A 20,604-nucleotide genomic window follows, 5' to 3' on the forward strand; every position below is an offset into this window, starting at 1 on the left:
AATTAGTAGATTCTTGCAGTTCTGGAACATACCTAATGTGTACCGTACTTTACTCAAAATTTGTATAAACGAACACACCTAATAAGTACTTAAAAGTGCTCAGCAACTTCTCTCCACTAATTTTAAGCTGGGTAAACATTGTCAGTTTTGAATGACAGCTTTGTAGTTGCTTGCTAGTGTGGCCGTTCATTTTTGTCATTCATCATGCAATCACAAAATGTTTTGTGGTCGCTGGACGGTTTGACAGTTATCGATAATTGCAAAATATGTGTACCCAGCTTTACTCTCTCGAAGCTAAAAATTTGCAGAATGTTATCGAACAGCAATTTGCAAAAACTTGCAAGAAGTCAGCTGATTTAATAGCCTGTTTTTGTAAAAATGCTTGCCTGTCACACGAATCGTTCGTACTAAAACGTATACGTTCAAAATTTGGTTCTTGTAAAATTTTACGAACCATTCGTTTTTATCTAAAAGCTTTCGTTTATTTCAGAAAAGCTTTTATATTTCAGGGTTTCCATAATACTTATTTAGTGAATTTTGCATATGCATCTGTACGTAATATGTGTTACTCGATGGCAATACCAAAAAACAAATGACAAACAAAAAATAAGAAAAAATGTAAACAAATTTGTGCAAAAATAAATGTGATAATATAAAGAAACGGATGTACATATACGCGTGTGCTTCTATGGAAATAAATAAAATTGCATTCCCTTCCATTTTTTGTGTGTTTTGTGCCATTTATTACTCAAATTATTTAATTTTCATTCAAAACAATGGGTCTTTTCCGTTCGTTTATTTTTGACGTATTCGTTCGTCTGATTTTGCTACGAAAACCAAAAAAATTACGAAAATAGAAAGCTTTCATTTGTTTGTCACACGAATACAAATGTCAACCGCTATGAAAAGCAAATTGTGTGTTCGTTCATGAAATCGACGAACGAATGGGCAAAAACTTTTAAAAAAAACAGGCTGTAACAAACAAGAAATTTGGCGGATATGATTTAATTTAACAATCGAAGGTTGTTTACGAAAATTATTTGATTATCCATTGCTACAAAAATAATTCTCTTTCCATATCATAAATTAACGGATGGCCGACCACATATGGCCTGTTCCCGTACTTTATAATAGCTTTGTTCCTTTACTTTCTTAATAGTAAAGTTGTCAAAATTGCTCTCATGAACATTTTTACCAGAAAAGTAAAGGAACGGAAAAATGGTAGATCTGGTAGCAATGTCAAAAAGAAACATAACAAATCAATTTTTATCTTTAATTTCACAGTTTTTAATTTAGTTTTGTCAGCGTTCGACTTTTTCCTCTGTTTTTCGTCCATTTTTTTCTTCATTATGAAATAATCGTCAAACAATAGTCGAAAAATCAGTTCTACCATTTTTTACCTGCAGAAATTTGTCTGGTAGTCTGTACTCTCTCACTCTCTTAAAAATTGCTGCCAGTTTTACCACTTTTTGGGGTTAAGGAACGCTTTGCAGGTTAAAAATGGTAACAAATGGTAATAATGGAACCTCAGATAAGTAAAGCCCTCGGCACATACGGTCCGTTTAGTGACACGTTGGGACACGCTTTGGAACACAGCTAATGTGGTAAAAGTTGTAAAAGTCGTAAACGATTTTCATATATGTAAATTTTGTGTACGGTAACGCAAAATGTGTAAAAGTGGTAAAAAACTGTAAAAACTTTTTTAGTTCTGGAACAGAGCTATAGTGTTCCTCCTACTCCAAGGATGCGCCGTTTTTTGTTGCGATTTGAGAAATAAAACAATCATCAAAGACTACAAAATAATTTATTTTAGAAAATAATTGGTTTTTCATAATTTATTTGGTTATATCTTCTCTTTCTTATCTTGAAATTATTTTTGCTCTGTTCCAGAACCTGCAAGAAGCTACTATTTTTACTACGATAACATTTTTTCCTTTATGTTATCGGAAAAAATAGTAAAAATTAGTAGATTCTTGCAGTTCTGGAACATACCTAATGTGTACTGTACTTTACTCAAAATTTGTATAAACGAACACACCTAATAAGTACTTAAAAGTGCTCAGCAACTTCTCTCCATTAATTTTACTCTCTCGAAGCTAAAAATTTGCAGAATGTTATCGAACAGCAATTTGCAAAAACTTGCAAGAAGTCAGCTGATTTAATAGCCTGTTTTTGTAAAAATGCTTGCCTGTCACACGAATCGTTCGTACTAAAACGTACAGTCAACCAAAAAAGTCTACATACACCCTATAAATCTCGGGTTTTAAGGGTAAGGAAGCATTTTTATGAAAATCCAAGTACATAGTTCTATCTCATATCCCTAATAAACAATATGACATACAACAGAAATAAATTCCATAGTACGAATAACGGTAAATTCTATAAAAATTAAAAATATAATAGGGAAAAAGTGTACATACACCCAATGAAATATTAAGATTACCGTAAAATTTATGGAATAAGCAATACAAATTGTACATTTTATTGCTTTATCGAATGTCTCTGGTTGTCTATGATATATTTTAGACAAAATAGGAACATATTTGTGGATTAATTGCCGTTATTTAATGTCAGACTTCGCGTATAGCTCGTTAAGGCGGACCCTTGCAGATTTCTTTGAATTTTTCAGTCTGGTAGTTTATGAAACCCCAGGAAATACAGTGGGACTAACAATTTTGGGATCCAAGAGCGCTATGAAGTTTTTCTTGTGGATAATATATGCTCCTGAGCTTCGCCAAATATACGAATTCCTGAGGTTTCTCATAAATTTTATAGTTTTTACAACATTCCAAGGGACAAATTACTTGCAGAAGCCTTCGACTTACCTTGTAATAAGGTCTGGTACAATCCCCGAGCATCCATTGAATAAGCAATGTAAAAGTATCCGACATTTATAGCGCTTCAAGTGACCCTAACGATCATAATACGAGAGCATACTAGTTAACAGTGTAAATTTCATACAAATTGCATGCATTCTTTGGTGTTGCTTTTATTTTTATACTTTGGAAACTTTAGGAGCGGGTTTGTAGAATAATGTTGTACATTTCTGATTGAGTTAAGGTCCAAAAATGTATTACAAGGTAATTCCAAGGTTCTTGCTTGTAATTTGACCCTTGGAATGTTGTGAAAACTATAAAATTTATGAGAAACCTCAGGAATTCGTATATTTGGCGAAGCTCAGGAGCATATATTATCCACAAGAAAAACTTCATAGCGCTCTTGGATCCCAAAATTGTTAGTCCCACTGTATTTCCTGGGGTTTCATAAACTACCAAACTGAAAAACTCAAAGAAATCTGCAAGGGTCCGCCTTAACGAGCTATACGCGAAGTCTGACATTAAATAACGGCAATTAATCCACAAATATGTTCCCATTTTGTCTAAAATATATCATAGACAACCAGAGACATTCGATAAAGCAATAAAATGTACAATTTGTATTGCTTATTCCATAAATTTTACGGTAATCTTAATATTTCATTGGGTGTATGTACACTTTTCCCCTATTATATTTTTAATTTTTATAGAATTTACCGTTATTCGTATTATGGAATATATTTCTGTTGAATGTAATATTGTTTATTAGGGATATGAGATAGAACTATGTATTGGATTTTCATAAAAATGCTTCCTTACCCTTAAAACCCGAGATTTATAGGGTGTATGTAGACTTTTTTGGTTGACTGTATACGTTCAAAATATGGTTCTTGTAAAATTTTACGAACCATTCGTTTTTATCTAAAAGCTTTCGTTTATTTCAGAAAAGCTTTTATATTTCAGGGTTTCCATAATACTTATTTAGTGAATTTTGCATAGGCATCTGTGCGTAATATGTGTTACTCGATGGCAACACCAAAAAACAGATGACAAACAAAAATAAGAAAAAATGTAAACAAATTTGTGCAAAAATAAATGTGATAATATAAAGAAACGGATGTACATATACGCGTGTGCTTCTATGGAAATAAATAAAATTGCATTCCCTTCCACTTTTCGTGTGTTTTGTGTCATTTATTACTCAAATTATTTAATTTTCATTCAAAACGATGGGTCTTTTCCGTTCGTTTATTTTTGACGTATTCGTTCGTCTGATTTTGCTACGAAAACCAAAAAATTACGAAAATAGAAAGCTTTTATTTGTTTGTCACACGAATACAAATGTCAACCGCTATGAAAACCAAATTGTGTGTTCGTTCATGAAATCGACGAACGAATGGGCAAACACGTTTTACAAAAACAGGTAACAAACAAGAAATTTGTCGGATATGATTTAATTTAACAATCGAAGGTTGTTTACGAAACAACCTTTGATTATTAATTTAGTTTTGTCAGCGTTCGACTTTTTCCTCTGTTTTCGTCCATTTTTTTTCTTCATTATGAAATAATCGTCAAGCAATAGTCGAAAAATCGGTTCTACCATTTTTTACCTGCAGAAATTTGTCTGGTAGTCTGTACTCTCTCACTCTCTTAAAAATTGGTGCCAGTTTTACCACTTTTTGGGGTTAAGGAACGCTTTGCAGGTTAAAAATGGTAATAATGGTAACCTCATATAAGTAAAGCCCTCGGCACATACGGTCCGTTTAGTGACACGTTGGGACACGCGTTGTTCCAAAACAGTTAAATTATGTTTAACTTTAATGCGTCAGCCATATTGTTGTTTTTCAAAAAAATTGGCATCACTTACACATTTTTTATGTGGTTGTTGTAGCGCGACGCTCAACGCACCGTATGTGCTGGGGCCATAAAGGAACACAGCTAATGTGGTAAAAGTCGTAAACGATTTTCATATAAATTTTGTGTACGGGAACGCAAAATGTGTAAAAGTGGTCAAAAATTGTAAAAACTTTTTTAGTTCTGGAACAGAGCTATAGTGTTCCTCCTACTCCAAGGATGCGCCGTTTTTTGCTGCGATTTGAGAAATAAAACAATCATCAAAAACTACAAAATAATTTATTTTAGAAAATAATTAGTTTTCATAATTTATTTGCATGGTACAATAATACAGGTAGCATTATCAAGCCAGCTGATGGTAACACAATGTGTCAATTGCATTGAATTGATGTCAAATTTTGACATCTTATGTTACCAACAATTGCCGATGCGGCTACCTGTGTACTTGTACCATGTTTATTTGTTTATATCTTCTCTTTTTTATCTTGAAATTATTTTAATAACCAAATGTTGTTTATGTTTTTGCCAAGAATTGCAAAGTCCGCCACAAAACATTCGAATTTAAATCAGCTGATCAAACTTGCAAATCCTTACAAGGAAATTTTTGCTTGCAAAAACTTTTAAGTTCTCAGAAAACAATAAACAAAAGTCTCCAAAATTGTCTCACAATTCGCTCTCTTTTACTTTACAAGTTTGCATGGTATAAGTAAAGAGGTAGATTTAAATGAAAAAAATCTATAGAACCCTTGTTTTTCCTGAATTCCTAAAACTTCAAAATTAAGCAACAAGTGGGTTTGTTTACAATGCATTTTTTGGGCATTTTATAAAAAACGCGAAAAATGAATGAAGTGTTAAGTTTTCTCCACATAATCGAGTTGTGAATATGATAAAATGATTGTTTCAAATCAAATCTGACGAATTTCTTCCATACAAATGGTCTAAAAACAATATTCAAAATCATTGAATTCTATTGTTTTTAAAATTGTTTGGCATATTATTCAAACACCACAGACACATACACAGTTTGTTTATATTGTTTTGAAGTTTTAGGAATACTCGAATGAAAAAAATTAAATTGACATAAAGCTTTGGCTAACCTTTCTTATTAAACCATGCAAGTTTGTTATCGAACAGCATTTTGAAAAAGTTTGTACAAACTTTCTGGTTATCGCACAGACCTAATAGTTCAAAATTTTGGTTATAGATGGCTAACCAACTTATGTGCGTTTCCACGGTACTTCGTTCGTTCTCTATTCGTTGTTCGACTCATAACTACGAATAAATTACTTATGTATGTATTTCCCCACACAAAATTCTATGAACGAACGACGATTTTTCTACGTTGTTCGACATGGTAGAACAAATATAATAGCACGGTTACACTACAGTTTTTTGCCGGGTTAACCCACTTCATGAGGATTTATTGCTTAATCTGGTCAAATCTGACCAGATTTGCCATACAAAAATTAAATCCTCTCACGACTGGGTTTATTTTAAATCCGGCACAAATCCACCAAAAATACAGTGTTGTATTCGGCACTTGTGCAAAAAAATACAACTCTACTCAAAAAGTACCAAAAGTTGCAACTGTTTTTGCAACAGAGTTAGTCGTGTTTTACACGTTTACGATTGGTCGCATGAGATTTTGTGGTGTTAATAAATCTAAAGTTATTTGAAAATCATAAAATTATTTATTCTTTTTACATTAGATACTTTTTTAACAAAAAGTACGCTTGATACCATGATACAAAAATGTATCCCTGTGTGTAAAATATACCAATATGATCAAAGAGGGGACGATATCTCATACGAAAAATTGTAAAAGTGTAAAACACGACTTTATTAGTTATTTTGTATGTATACGTAAACAAACATCAGCTGACAGTTTATATCCTCGAAAAGCTAAGTGTGATTGGCTCGAAAAACACCGAACGAATAGGACGCTCAAATTTTTTCAAGCGAAAAAAATCTTATTTTTTCACATTCATTAATTACAATTTTGATAAGTGAATATGGTTTGGCCTGAGGCCGGTGAAATTACTTTGGAAGATGGGTACAAATACCCTTTACCCCGAATTAAAAAATATGTGAGCTACAGGCGAGAGTACATAGCAATTCTGCAGGCATACCAAAGAGGCACAAGTATTCCTGTTATGAAAATTGCAAGTGACCTACACGATAAGTATGAAAATTTGGAAACTCATTTTGTCACAAAACGCAAGATGAAAATCATCTGTAAGAACCGTGACACCATCAATGATATTGCTGCCAATGAAGACCTTCGCAAGGCATACAGCGTTTTTATTCCTGCTGAGCTCTGCGAAATTAAGGCCGTAGTGCAAATTCCAGCAAATGATGAATTTACTGAAAAGTTTATATTTGAAAATCTAAGTATTAAACATAAGGCCGAATATGGTCCGATCGCTGAAGACATCAACATAACCGAAGTCAAGCGCTTCACTAGACCTGATCCTTCTAGTGAAGGAAGGAGAATCAATTCGGAAGCGGTAATGTTGTCTTTCTGTGGTGACAAATTACCATCCCACGTATCATTAAACAAGGTTTTCTTTCCGGTCAAACCGTTCATTGAGCGGATTCTTCAGTGTAAGAGATGTTGGAGATACGGGCACTCTGCCCGAGTCTGCAACCGATTACACGATCTATGCCCACGCTGCGGCACCGCACATACGGGCATTTGTTCACTAATACCAAAATGTATTAACTGTGGAAGACCACACGACTCAAGGTCTAATCAGTGTGAGGTTCGAGAAGAGATTAGGCAAAAAGCTAAAAAGGAAGCTGAAGAAAGAACCCCAAAGATCATGGAAACAAGAGAGGCTACTAAGCAACCCATTTCTCCGGATATTTTCCACATTTCGATGGAAGAATTTCCAGAAATAAATGCGAAGCGTCCAAAGCTGAAAGTAAATGCCAAAGTCGGTAAAAAAAGAAAACTTAAAAATACAACTGCTAATGACACTGTTCCGGATCCTCTTCAGGATGATCCTGACCTAATAGATTCTAATGCTGAGACCATGTCAGCAGGCTCTGACATGCACGAAAATCAAACAAACCTAGATGTATCCACTAACGTTGCTGAGTCTATTGCTACTCATGCCGAGTTCAACTTAAACTCGCTTTGCAACTCCACAACAATTGAAAATACACAGAATAATCAAGTACAAAATTTCACCCTTAATAACAACAATTCTCAACCAATTACACCTACAACCAACCTCACCAGTACTCAAAATTCCAATCATCTATCCACAAGCTCCGATAGCGGCATCAATACACCATTACATCTTTTTGAAGCATTTCAAAAAGAGAAAATGAAGCGTCTTGATGACCATGAGAATACTTCAGATTAATTTAAGAAGCATAAGAAATAAAAAACCGCAACTGTCTCAATTCCTGAAAGACTCAGGGGTGGACATTGCTTGCATATCGGAGACGTACTTGGATAACTCAGATGATTTTTCAATTCCCAGCTATGACATTTTAAGGAAAGACCGAATTACCTACGGTGGCGGTGTTGCCATTCTAATAAAGAAATCTATTAAATTCACCAACATTGACATCAATATTTTAAATAGAAATATAGAAGTAATTGCATGTAGTATAAACAGCGAAATCGGCCCAATCGTAATCATATCCACTTATATTCCACCAAATGTGACCTTCAACTCAGCGGATCTTATGAGTATTGCTTCATCTATTCCTCTAAACGCTAAAATTATTATGTGTGGCGACTTCAACAGTCATAACCAGGTATGGGGTTGCACCAATACTGATGCCCGAGGAGAAAACATGCTACATTTTATAGAAGACAAAGATCTTGTACTTTTGAATGATGGTTCACTAACATATTTCGGTAGTGCCACCCCTTCGGCTTTGGACCTGTCTATTTGTAGCCCTTCAATTGCTCTTGCTACTACTTGGTATACTTTAAATGAATGTTTGGGTTCTGACCACTGTGCTATAATTATGGATTTTAGAATACGCGCAACAAGCCGCAAAACCACCTATGGAGTACCAAAACACATAAAACCAGACCGTCTTAACGATGGTTTAGCCGACATATTTGATGATGACGAATATTCACACTGCCCAGTCGCAACAAAATTTGAAAATTTATCTCAAAAATTTTACAAGAAATTTAAAGTCCCAGTTGGGAAAAAAGATTATCCTGATAACAGTTGGTGGAATTTAAAATGTAAAAAAGTAAAGGCCAAACTAACTAGGGCTCTTGCTCGTTTTAAAAAATTGCCAAACAGAGACAACAATGAAAAACTAAAGTCCTGTCAAAAGGAATACTTCTACACGCTTAGAGAAGAAAAGCGAAAAGGTTGGCAACAAATGTGTGAAGATATAAGCGCTGACGTTACCCCAACAGATCTTTGGAACATTGTGAAAAAGTTTAGAGGCAGATACACCAATAACTACAAAGCCATACCGGAGGCGTGCGTAGAAAAATTCTACGACATACTTTCCGGACCGGTTGGCCCAATCAATGCACCTCCTCCTGTGGTTCCTGCGTCAAGTGACAACGACTTTTCTATGGATGAGCTAAATACAGCTATTGAATCCTCCAAGGATACTAGCGCTGGCCTTGATGGTGCTCGTCACGGCCATATAAAGAACTTCAATGATGATATAAAAAATGAGCTTTTATTATTGTACAATCACATATGGCGCTCAGGAGATATTCCAAACTCATGGATGCAATATAAGGTATGTCCCATACACAAAAAAGGCAAACCTGTTGACGATCCACACTCCTACCGTTCCATCGCTTTAATTTCTTGCTGGCGTAAGATATTTGAACGTATGATCTTTCGAAGAATAGATCATCAATTAGAAACTAACAGTAAATTGCATAATGCCCAGTCTGGATTCCGCAAAAACAGATCAACTCGGGACAATGTCACCTGCGTATGGTCAGCAGCTCTACTAGCCAAAAGAGAATATAAGTATTTGGTAGCAATATTTCTGGATATCAAAAGCGCTTTCGAGAACGTTAACATAAATATCTTAATTGAAAAATATAGACAGCTCGGCATAAGTGAGCATACCTGTTCAATATTACATCGTCTATTCCTTTTCAAAGAACTCATCATTGACTCCGAAAAACTCGATACAAGAAGATCTTTTACAGGAACGCCGCAAGGCTCCGTCCTGAGCCCGTTAAGCTTCAATGTATACATAAATGATATATTCAAAGACCTGGATGTGGAAATTTTAGGTTATGCAGATGACCTTGTCATTTTCTGTGCTGAAACAGACATAAATGTTGCCAAAGGGAAAATACAGAATGCATTGAATTGTCTTGTGGACAGACTTAATGAATTACAATTGGACCTTTCCCCGCAAAAGTCAAAGTGCATGGTCTTCAACCCTTCTAGTCGAGGTTCCATACAGATCCCGATTGACTTGAGCATTAATGACATACGCATTGAGTCTGTCAATAACTTCAACTTTTTAGGGTTCATCCTAGACTCTAAGCTTAGCCTTGTACCACATATCGATCATATACATAAAAGTACTTTCCAATTTATTAACATTATACGGTCGCTATGCGGGGTATCCTGGGGAGGCAACCCGCAGCAACTCATTCGCCTATATATGGGCGTGGTAAGGCCAAAAATTGAATACATGGCTCATCTTTTACTTGATTGTCCATTAAACAAAATGCTCAAGATACAAAGAATCCAGTTCCGAGCACTTCGAACTGCTCTGGGAGCAATGATTTCCACCCATACACAGTCGTTGGAAGTAGAGGCCAATGTTATGCCGTTGCCGGAGAGGTTCAAATTTCTGGCCAGTGGTTATATTAACAATATAATTTCCGATTGCAGAAATCCAGTTAATAAACTCATTCAAAAATATAATCAACAGTTCCAAGCTCGGCCCACTCTTTTTCAATTGTATCACGAAAAAATAACAGGAAATAACATCATTAAGCTACATCGGCCAATTCAATATGAATATCCGCTTCAAGCTAACCTGTTCCATGCCAACCTAACATTTCTCGACATTTGCAAAAATCGCTCGTCAACAGAAGACATTATTAATATGTACAATATGACTATGCAGACTAAATTCCCCGATTACACCAGCGTATTCACAGATGGCTCAAAAACTGCAGACAAAACCAGCTGTGCCTTATGGATGCCGTCCTTGGACATTGAAGCATCCTTCACCTTAGATAAAAACTGTTCCATCTTCTCTGCAGAAGCGCACGCGATAGTTGAAGCTTTATTGCTCGTTAGAACCTGTGATCCTGGAAAGTATATCGTCATCACTGAAAGTAAATCGGTCCTACAGGCCATTGGATCCCAAAACTGCAAAAATACCCATCCCTCTATTTATAAAATAAAGAATGAGGTATACCAAATGTCTAGGGAGGCCTTCACCGTACACTTTCTATGGGTGCCTAGCCATTGTGGCATCGATGGAAACGAGTATGTGGACCTTATTGCGACGAACCACTACCCAACCGACACCTACCCAAACTTATGTCCATCTGATTTGAGACAACACGATAAATCTTCAGCAGTTACATCTTGGCAAGACAAATGGGATGCAAGCATATACGGCAGGCGTTTTTACTCGTTTTCTCCTAAAGTCAACTGTCTTTCTTGGTTCCGAAACATTAAAATGCCACGAAGCGTCGCAACAACAACAATTAGACTGAGATTCGGTCACAATCAGATGAAACAACATCTCCATAGAATAAACATAACCAGCTCCGACAGATGTGATTGTGGTGAAATCCAAACTATGGACCACGTCACTTTCAATTGTCCGAATATAAACATCAACACAAGACTTTTCCTCTTACAATATATATATATATAAATATAATCGACATTATACTGAAAATGAACAACGTTAAGGCATACTTTGCCTTATGGAAATACTACCAGGATGCAGACATCAACATTTAAAAAGTTAAAGAACAAAATTAGCAAACTAACGCAAATTATTATCATAACTACAATTATCCAGTGAAACAAATCAAAAATCTACAATATTCCCATGAAATATATTTTTACCCGTGAAAGTGGCAACATAGACTTAGTGTCTCATGTCACTTTAAATTCCACCCCCCAAACATGGTGGAATCGACATATGAAACATATGTCTGAAGAAGAAGAAGAAGAAGAAGAAAAGCTAAGTGTAACCAGCAAAGATTAACCCACTGCAGTGGGTCAATATCGGCCTACGTTTAGGTATAGCCCCCATATAAACGTACCTCCCGATTTTCGGAATTTTGACGATTTTACCCACATTTTCCAACCGATTTGGCTGTAATTTTGCATTTTGAGTTCTGAGTGAACAAAATACCTCCTTGCCAAAAATGTTCAGTATAGGTCCAAGTTTAGGAATAGCTCCCATATAAACATACCTCCCGATTTTCGGAATTTTGACGATTTTACGGACGTGGTATAAGAGGTTTAACATAGCGGGTGGCAGATGGGGGCAGCTGGACTTTTTTTAGTCGTAAACTAGAGACTTTTCCCTGCATTCTAAAAAAAATTTCGAAACTCACAAATGCTCACAACATTAGTAAAACTCAACCTAAATTAATAGTAATTATATTAAAAATAGCAGAAAAAGTCATTTATTATGAATTTATTTTTAATGAAGTTAGAAAACGAGTTATGAATTTGTTTTTTCGTAAAAATATTGCCAATGCCATCGCCTATAAGTTTCATTTTGAAAATTGCACATTTACCTCTCCAATTTTTTATAATTTTACTCATAACCTACGAATGCTTTGCGGATGTATTTTTCGTTTTTAAGGGCTCACATACAAATCACAACTTCTTCGACTTAACTTGGCGTATAACCGCTGCTAGTTTACAAAAATAAGGCTGGATGTTAAAAATTTGATATGTTTAGAGAATATTTATTTCAATCGCAATAAAATTTGTCGCCATCACTTTTTCGATTTTTGTCCACGGGCGGAACCACTGTGCACTGGATCTATTAAACCCAGTGGGTTAACCTTCAATAGTGTAACCGGGGTATAAGGTAAAGTTAATACTACAACAAATACAACTCGAACAACAACCACAAAGGAATCTGTTTTTGTTTGTAATGTTACTGCCAGTTGTATTTGTAAACAAAACAAGGAAATGTCTATAAATTATTGGATTTTAAAAAACTAATAATTTTTCACATTTGGTTGAATATTTTGGAAAACATGAATGAAAATTCGTTACATTTTCAATTTTTATGTTTCCACATCATTCCACTAACCCTGTGTTTACACATGACAGGACAGTTGAGTTCATGTATTGATTGTCAGAAACCCAAAATTTGCCTGTGTGACGTAGGCGTCCAGACAACTGGAAAAACAGTTGTAAAATTATGAATGAAAATCATCGATTTCTTTTTGTTTTCCGTTCACATATTTTGTTTCGGTACATATTCTTTTGTTTTTAGCACATTTGAATTATCATCTCACTTCTTTTTCACAAAAATGTCAAACATTTGTTAACCCGACTGTCTGTGAAAAAATGATGGACAGCTGGAACACAGCCGACAAATGTATGTATGTGTTTAGTAAATCAGAGTTGTATTTGAAATCAAACTGTCTGGTGTAAACGCCTTGTAAATACATAAATTCTCGCAGAAAGTAGAATTCTTGCAGAAAAGGGTGGGGTCGCTGGAAATTCATAGAAAAATGAGAAGCTGTTTCAATATTTGTTTTAGAAATCAAAGAAGCACATGTTTATTAGGGCTTTATTTTTTAATTTTAACAAAATACCTCACATATTAACAAACGTTGTATCGCCTCTACAAGCGGGGATTTACTGCGCTGCTTATCGTTCGAACTTGGAGGAGGTTACATATCATCGATATGAAGAAGTCTTTCTGGGAAATGGTTTTTTCCGAATGATATTTTTTTCTCAAAAAATATATGTGCCTAATGTACATCGAAATAGAAATAAATGTATAAAATGTGATATGAAATTTGACACTAACGTTACAACCCAGTTCAGTCAGCTGTGTATTGCTGCTACCTTTTCTTATTCTACCATGGTTGTTCGAGTAGAAATACTCTCTGAACGAAGAATAAATAGGTGTGTCTTTTTACGTGATAATTTGTAATAATTATTACGAAATGTTACTAAATACTACACAAAAGTTCAGTAAAAGAGAGCGAAGTGAGAGAACAATTTTGTCAGTTTATTTGAAAATGTTTGCCTATTCAGGCGAAGATCCTTTTTAGTATTACTTTTTAATTAATTTCTCTTTGGAATCAAGCTTTATGATCAATAATGCATCTGAAAAAGGAAAGCCGACGATTCGAACCCACACACCCACCACTATGTGACATGCATGTTTCGCCTTCGGTAAAGGCTCTTCAGACATATCGGATGTGGAGCGGTTTCGATGTCCTCGAACTTTTCTTCTTTCAAATGCAGTTTGTTTTGTTTTTTACAACAACAATGGGGATTTTCCCATTTAGTTGTGCTTTTTGCTGAGAATTGCTAAAAGTTGCTGAAAGAATTTTCCCAGCAACATTTGGCAAGTTCGATCAGCTGTTTTTTAATCATCTGCTAATGGTACCTGCTCAAGGTTTACCTTATTTTTGTGGAAAAATACTATAAATATTACGATTCAGCTATATTTATTGAATATTTTATTAATATATTAATAATTTTTTATTTATTTTGCTTAAAATTGAAGAACTTTTTCATTGTTTTCGAGTTAGCAAATACGGCCTTGGGTCCTAAACACACAATTCCAACAGTAAAGCAGAGGAGACTCTGTTATGGTATGGGGTTGTATAAGTGCTTCCGGTGTAGGGAATCTTGTTTTTTTATCGAAGGAAATAATGATAAGATATATTATTTAAACATTCTGAAGGATAATTTGAAATGTAGCGCTGAAAAAATGGGATTTGGGACAACATTCCAATTTTATCAAGATATGACCCCAAGCACAAATCACATTTTTCGAGAATGGATGTCATATTACTGTCCAAAAGTGATTCAAACACCTCCTCGATCCACTGATTCGAATCCTATGGGCAATTTATGGAGTATTTTGGAGACAAATATAAGAAGTCATAACATCTAAAGTATAGGAACCCTGAAAATGCCTTGCAAGGAAAATGGGAAAAATGCAGATATCTTGCACTGAAAATTTAGTTAAATCTTTGCCAAAAAGGCTAAAAGCTATAAAGGATAACAAAGGATGTTATACGAAGTGCTAAAAAACCCTAAGAAATCCTTTTTGTTTCATGAAACTTATAGAGTGGATACTTTTCACTGTGAGGTAGAAATCGATGTTGTTTAACAATTTTTATTTTTATCTAAATTTACCCGAATTTTTTAAGGTATGTCATAGGGCAAATACCGCCTTGGACCCTAAACACACAATTTCAACAGTAAAGCACAGAGGAGACTCTGTTGTGGTATGGCGTTGTATGAGTGCTTCTGGTGTACGAAATCGAATCGTGTCTTTATCGAAGGAAATAAGGATAAGATGTTTTATTTAAACATTCTGAAAGTATAATTTGAAATTTAGGCGCTGAAAAAATGGGATTTGGGACAACATTCTCGAGCACAAATCACATATTTTTCCAAAATGGATGCTATGTAACTGTCCAAAAGTGATTCAAACACCTCCCCGATCCCCGGATTTGAATCCTATAGATAATTCATGGAGTATTTTGGAGACAAATATAGGAAAAATCCCGATATCTTGCCCCGCAAACTTAGTTAAATCTTTGCCAAAAAGGCTAAAAGCTGTAAAGGATAACAAATGATGGTCATACCAAGTGCTAAACTCCTAAGAAATCCTTTTTGTTTCATGAAACTTTTAGAGTGCATACTTTTCACTGTGAGGTAGAAATCAATGTTGTTTAACCATTATTTTTTTATCTACATTTACCCGAATGTCGTTAATTTTATTTTATTATATTTAAGTTAAGACACTACCCAGCAAAAAGTTTGCATCCGCGGATGCGGTTAAATCACTACAAGTGTACAGTACATTTGCCGTTGGAGTACATCTTTTCCTATGAATTCACTTATGAATTTTACAAGAGAGCGCGCAGCTAGGATGCACTCCATTTTGCTTCGACATCACACAGCTAAGATGCACTCCGTTTTCGATCCAAATCACAACTTTTTATGTAGTACAGTTGAACCTCGATTATCCGTGAATCGATTATCCGGGAACCTCCATTATCCGTGATAGAAAATAAATGTTCGACTTTGTTCCATTTCCTATATTTTTCGTTATAAACTTCATTACCCGGCATTAAAAGAACGCTTTCCAATTAATTTAATTAAGCAAGCATAAGGTAAACAAACAAAAACTGTAAATTCTCCCGTATTACACAATTTGTGTTTTTATGGTATCACAAAAACCATGGGACAAAGTCAATTCAGATGATGATAATATTAAGTATCTTTTAAAATTTTGGTGGGTTGCCGTAACAAACTTAAAAAAATTGCAGATTTACATATTATTGTACGATACTATGCCATTTTTACTTCAAAATATGTTCAAAAACTGCATAAAAGCATTTCCTCCATTATCCGGGAAAATCGATTATCCGTAATGCCTCCGGTCCCGACCATCACGGATAATCGAGGTCCGACTGTATTTTGTATTGAATTTAAAGGCGCTCTTCGGATTGTGTTTTTAATCAATCCAAAGATGCAATAAAAATGCAAGCTATTGCGAAATATCCCGGAATAAATAAAATTCATTTATTATTTGTGTAAAACAAGAATATAAAGAACTTTATTAAACACAAACAAGTTTCCATTAAATTCAATCACATTTGAGTTCACTTTCTCCGTTCTCCAATTAATCCAAGCGCATCTGATTTTGCTTGATCATACTAAAGGTTTTTTATGTTGACTTCCCATCACTAGTTCAGCTTTCGACGTGGACTCCAACTGCACTTCACTCCATTAACAATTTCCGTCTCGTGAATTACAGCAAAAATGTTCGCAACTTCAGTTTTTATTTATTTTATAACAAATTCTCCGAAATGTATACGCTCTTGTTTGTCTTTTGAAGAAATGTGTAGGGATCAACCAACTGTTTTTTTCTGTAGGGATCTCTACAGCAACTGCTTATAAAATGTATGTTACATTGATGCTCAAAATAAAAAAAGAGAGTAAAGTAGTGAGAGAATCACAAGAAAATTTGTATCAACATTTAGTGGTTGCTAGACCTGTGACCAGTAAACATGTGGCGGGTGTATGCGGTTTTGTTCAGTGTCCCCACTAAAATTATGCGTATATCCATGGTACAATAATTCATAGGTAGGCCAGGTATGAGAATCGCCAAAAAATACAACCCTGTCGCTATGGCTTAAAACGTCAAAATTGTTTTGATGAATGATAACGGATGAGTAAACAAAGAAGAAGAACGAAATGTTGAATTAAAAAGAAAACAGAGTTGAATTTTTTGATCAATAATAAATATCAACTCTGCATGTCAACACGGTTTTGACAGATTAAGCCATAACAAAAAAAATTGTAATCAGCTGTTAGCTGTGGCCTACCTAAGAATTATTGTACCATGCGTATATCCATGCACATGTTTACTTGTCGGCTGCTCAACGACGACTGATTGTTATTCTCACATACGTTAACGTACACATAGCCCAGAAAGTCTGCGTTCACCTTACTGCTTTTCAAAAACGATGCTAAAACTTTAATAAATAGGTAAATGAGATCAGTTTTTCTTTCATAAATATGTTATTGGCACTATTTACTACCAGAATAAAACGAAAAATTCCTGAAAATATATTATTATTATGAAGATAACGGTAAAAAAGTGTTACAACTGCTAAATTAGAGCCCCAAAAAGTCTGCGTTCACTTTGTATGTTGCAATAATACCGTTAGTTTTTTTGATTTTTTTGCAGTTTTCTCCCATTTTTAATCAATATTGTCACAACTGGTCATTCTGTGAGGTCGTTTGCACACTTAACTTAAAAAAGTAAAATATTTCAAGAATAAAAAACAAGGTCAAAGAAATTGGCATCGATAAAAGGAAAATTCTAGATAAATTTTGGAAAAAGCTATCGAAATATTGGCGAAACTGTAGGTAGAACATATTAGTCTATACATAGAGTGATAATTAACTATAAAAAATCGGAATTTTGAAGTCAATGCCCAGATCTGGACGGTCAAAGCTCAGTTTTGGACGGTCACAAATATTATCAGAACGGCAGGAGCGTATCATAACTAGTAAAGTTAAAACAAACAGTCCGATAATTACTTCAAAAACTGTTGAAAATGTGAAAATGGCATCCAAAAAAAGTATTTGTGCACAAACCGCCATAAAAATACTGCATAAAGCTGGATATCATGGTATAGTCGCACGGCGAAAGCCGTACATATCACTAGTGAACAGGCAGAAGCATATTGAATTTGCTAATGAATACATAAACAAGCCTTCAAGTATTCCGGAATCAAGTCATATTTTTGGCCGAAAGCATGTTCTATATGTTTGCAATGAAAGGACTTCAAACTGTGTGGAGAAAGCTCGAACAGCGCTTGAAAAACAAAATCTTGTTTTACACTGTAAAAAATGGCGAGGGTGCTGTTTTGGTTTGGGGTGTGTAGCAGCTTCTGGAGTTGGCCAACTTGTATTTATTGAATCGACAATGGACAATTATGGTTACCTAAACATCATGAAGCGCAATTTGAACCAAAATGCAGAAGGACTACGGAATTTTGGTTGCAACGACATAACGTTTCAAAGCATACTGCTGAGATTGTAAGGTTTTGGCTCCTATATAATGCCCAGATCTGGGTTTTGACGTAAAAATTCAGGTTTGTTTTTAGTTAATTATCACTCTATGTATAGACTAATATGTTCTACCTACAGTTTCGCCAATATTTCAATAGCTTTTTCCATAATTTACCTAGAATTTTCGTTTTTTCGATGCCAATTTCTTCGCCCTTGTTTTCCATTCTTGAAATACTCAACTTTTTTAAGTTAAGTGTGCAAACGACCTCACAGAATGACCAGTTGTGACAATATTGATTAAAAATGGGAGAAAACTTCAAAAAAATTCAAAAAAGCTAACGGTATTATTGCAGCATACAAAGTGAACGCAGACTTTTTGGGGCTCTAATTTAGCAGTTGTAACACTTTTCTATCGTTATCTTCGCAATAATAATATACAGTTAGGCAAGAAAAGTATTGCAAAAACCAAAATTGTAGAAAATTTCATATCAATTGTTCGTTTATGACAACAAATTATGTAAAAACTATACGGTTTTTTGTGCAAATCTGTTGCTACAGGTCCTTACAACAATATTGCGTCAAAATATGCAAAGGTTATTTGCGATTTATAACAAATACGGTCAAAAATAAGAATTAACTACTACTTGGGGGTGACAATAAAAGTATTGCAACGGGAAAATCAGTACTTTAAACTATAAAATTTTTGCAATTTTTTGCGGTCATTATGCATTTTTATGGCTTTTGTGGCTAATAATAGACTAATAGTATTGAATGTAATAAAGTTCAGTGATAAAAAATAGGGTCATGGAGGGTCTTCAGACTGATAAAAAACGCATGGGACCATATTAACAATAAACAATGACGAATCGGCCACAGACAAGTATGCCAAGAATGAATATTTGACTCAATATGTATTGTAGGATAATGGAACAATGCAAAACAGTCCGATTTTGGCTTTGATAACATCGAAATACCTCTGGAAAGTATATGGAAAAAATTGACACCAGTGTAGTATTTTGAAGCAACCTACGACAGAGCACTAGTTCGTCTCTCAATGGTATTGATATGATTTAATTTTTACTAAGTGGATAGATATTATTCTCTGCTATCATAATAAATCCAAAAAATTGCGCCAAATCCAATAAAACCCATCAAATATGGAAATTAAACCGCTACTGGAGAAGCTGGAATACCGAGTATTTGGGTACTATATTATTTACCATGGAAAATAGTATGCCAAATTGGGTTCACGGATATAATAATGATTGGGAAGACATCCCCACTGACATCATTAAGAAATATTTAATAGTCATTAGTCTGAAAGTCGGAAAAATCGATCCCGTAAGCTCAAACAAAGTCAACTACCACCATTCCAAAGACCAGATCATGACATGCTAATCTTATTTGTGTAAATTGCCGATGTAATATAACAACACAAAACTCTTAAATACATCGGGCCAACATCCTGATATCAATCCTCATAAAATGTTTGGTCCAATTTAACAAAAAACTCCAAAAGCATCCTCCAACGAAGGATCAAGATTTACTAAAAATTGGGGAACCAGTATCCTTAGAGTGGAACATACCGAACCTTAATTTTTGGTTTAACTAAGCTCATTAATGCTCCAATGAATGTCCAAAGTGGATAGACGACGCATACCTTTGGTAATTCTAGTCGAATCCATCGACTTGGCAATTTTTGCAATACTTTTATTGTCACCCCCAAATAGTAGTTAATTCTTATTTTTGACCCTATTTGTTTTAAATCGCAAATAACCTTTGCATATTTTGACGCAATATTGTTGTATGGACCTGTAGCAACAGATTTGCACAAAAAACCGTATGGTTTTTACATAATTTGTTGTCATAAACGAACAATTGATATGAAATTTTCTACAATTTTGAATATCAGTGATGAGAAATTCCATTCTAAAAACAAAATCAAAATAAGTTCTATTCTAAAAATAAATAACTTCCCAAATAATACCATCAATGAATTGTTCAAAAACGCAGAACGCAATAAACCAGATCAAGCAATTCAAAATACGGAAAAGACATATAAGAGAGCAACATACATACCAGGTTTTTCAGAGAGATTTTCTTTCTCTAACATGTATAACAAAGATAAATATCAACTAGCATTCAAAAGCAGCAACACGAATAACAATTTCTTCAGCCGAACGAAGTCGAAA

Source organism: Musca autumnalis, unplaced genomic scaffold, assembly GCF_047663935.1.
Source record: "Musca autumnalis isolate F117 unplaced genomic scaffold, ASM4766393v1 scaffold_5, whole genome shotgun sequence".
NCBI lineage: Eukaryota > Metazoa > Arthropoda > Insecta > Diptera > Muscidae > Musca > Musca autumnalis.